We start from the raw sequence: 2762 nt of genomic DNA on the forward strand, positions 1-2762 counted from the left end.
ACGACCACGACCACGACCGTATAGTACCTACAAAAAAGAAGATATTAATATTACATCAAAGGAACCATAAATTAAAATGGAACTTTAAATGAATTAATGACAAAATCAATGAGGAAAGGTGAAAACTAAATTACTTCACTACAGGCGGGACTATTTGAAGCTTGCGAGTGATAACTACTTGCATTGTTAAGCAATGCTTGATAGGTTCCATGGACGGAATACATCGATGGCATTGAAAAATGCATATTGTGATGAAGAAAACTTGGCTGCAACAATAGCAAACACATATCAATCTAAAATGATAATAGTCACCTACAAATCCGTACTAACACTTTTTATTAAACTAACTTACATCATAGGCGGGATACATAAATTGAGATGGAGAAGCTCTAACTTGAGGAACACTCGGCGAGAATGGAGGAAGTTGAGGAACACTTGAAAATAAAGGAGCCGACTGAGGAATTAAGGGAGGTGCTTCAGGAGCACTTGCCGGAAATAAGGGAGGACTTTGAGGAGTAACAGACATGGAAGTTTGAGAAGCATTATGTGAACTTGTTTTATTTTTCTTTGCCAACGCAAGCTCCAAACCACCTTTTGTCCGCCTCCGTCCCTTGCTAGTGCACTCTTTTCTCTTGAGTCCTTTTGCTTGGACTACATTTTTATCTGCTACACCATCCACTTCAAAGCTTTCGGGGCATGTGTTGGGGGGGCTTTCTTGTTGAATAGTATCTGAACAAGGCATATTGAATTTTGCGGTTAACATGGTTTCAATGTCTGCAATTAATTCATCCGCTTTCTCTACCGTCAAATTATATGTTTCCTCACTTTCAGAAGCTCTACACGCTACTGATCTGAATATTGCCATCAATGACCTATAACGTGAAGTTTGATGCAACCTTACATCAACCTGAATATCATGCCCACACCTATCTTTCACATTTTTAGATCTTGCTTTTTTAGTCCATCTCTTCAGAATATATTGTGAAGGAATCTCTTTCAAATTGAGTCTTTCTCTAAGGATCTTCAAACAATGACTACACAAAATGCCCTTCATTTCAAACTTCCTACAATTGCAAGTGACCGAATCATCACACTCCTGCCTCACCTTCCTCACCTTTATACCATCACTATCAAGAACCGTATAAACGGTACTCTCACCATCATTTTCAATTTCTTCAATGTTGACTTCAAGGGACTTGACATACTCATCCTGAAATTCTTCAAAAATTTTATTTGTGTAAACAGCTGCAGCTTGCTCCATAATCTTCACTTTAATATTCACCCTGGGCAACTTTTGGCATAGAGCATATTCAGCTTGTAACTCTTTGTACCTTTTCTCAGACAGAACTCGATCAAAATGCATGAAAAATTGCATTAAGTTATGATCAGACCGAATGAAATCCTTCAAGAAAGCATTAAAGGATTCACTAAGTTGGGTGCTACTCATGCCCGCACCCCATGTATTTCTAACATATGGCCAACCCCATTTTTCCTTGACCCCAAATGTTAACTTCAACCAATGATTATCTGTTACTTCATACTTGTCAAGCATTTCCTCCCATTTTAACATAAACTCTTCCTCATCCTCAATGTCGTACATAAACGTGTATAAAACACTCTTCATCCCCTTATCCTTCATCGCCTTATCCTTGAAGATAGAATTTGCATGCCTTAATGCATTTTGCATCAAATGCCAAGTGCAAAGGCGGTGGGTTGTGTTAGGCATGACAATAGGTATGGCCTTAGCCATTGCAGCATCCTGATCCGTAAAAATTGTTTTTGGAGCCTTACTTGACATTGCCTCCAAGAATCTTCTAAACAGCCATACGAAAGAATCGGCGGTCTCATCATACATCAAAGCTGCACCAAATACCACAGTTTCCCTATGATGGTTTAATCCAACAAAAGACGCAAATGGTCTATGTGCACTATTTAACTTGTAAGTAGTGTCGAAAGTGACAACATCACCAAATTGCCCATAATCCATGATCATCTGAGCATCGGCCCAAAATATGTTCGTAATCTGCTCCTCGTTATCTAATTGGACCGAGTAAAAAAAAGATGGATTCTCCAATGATTTGTCACGAAAATATTGCAAAATGCTACCTGCCTCCCCATATGCTAAACTGTTTTGCCTCTTCGTTCTCAAATAATTTTTTTGGTCAAGTTTTGTAAACCCAAGCGACTCCCTTCCACCAACTTCATTACCCATGAGCTCAAATACAGCATTAAGACGCATTCCAGATCTTTCGGCTAAATCTATTTCGGTTGCCTGTGATGCAGATATCTTCCTTTGGGATGGTAACATATGCGTACATTCTGCTGGTACGAAGATATGATTATGTTGTTCAACAAAATCACTAACAAAAAATTTCTGAATATTCCTATCCCACTTAATGACAACTCGGGCTTGACAACCAGTCCTCACTTCCTGCCTAGGATTTTTTGTTAATGAATCTCGCTTGTCGACAACCCGAAATCCTTCCTTATTACAAACAAATTGCCTTGAAGTGATTTGCCCGTCTTTGCTCTTGTTTACATAACCCCTTCTAATACTAAAGCCCAACCTTCCTCCATAAGTATTATAGAAATCATATGCTTCTTGTTCTGTATCAAACGTCATGCGAACTCTAGGCTTCCAATCACACTTACCCCCGTCATTCTCATGATTGTTAGGTTCCATTTGAATGTGCCAAGTCACTTAAAAAATTAAGAAGTGCTCCATATTAGCATAAAAACTGTATACAAACTGAATAAGATAA

The 2762-nt window shown here is 38.6% G+C and overlaps 1 pseudogene; it reads right to left on the reverse strand.

The window, feature by feature from the left end:
- Positions 1-666: 666 nt before the first annotated feature.
- Positions 667-2623, reverse strand: LOC145822159 (protein FAR1-RELATED SEQUENCE 5 pseudogene; annotated as a pseudogene).
- Positions 2624-2762: the final 139 nt, after the last annotated feature.

This window comes from Camellia sinensis, chromosome 3 (assembly GCF_055761805.1).
Source record: "Camellia sinensis isolate YWXY chromosome 3, ASM5576180v1, whole genome shotgun sequence".
NCBI lineage: Eukaryota > Viridiplantae > Streptophyta > Magnoliopsida > Ericales > Theaceae > Camellia > Camellia sinensis.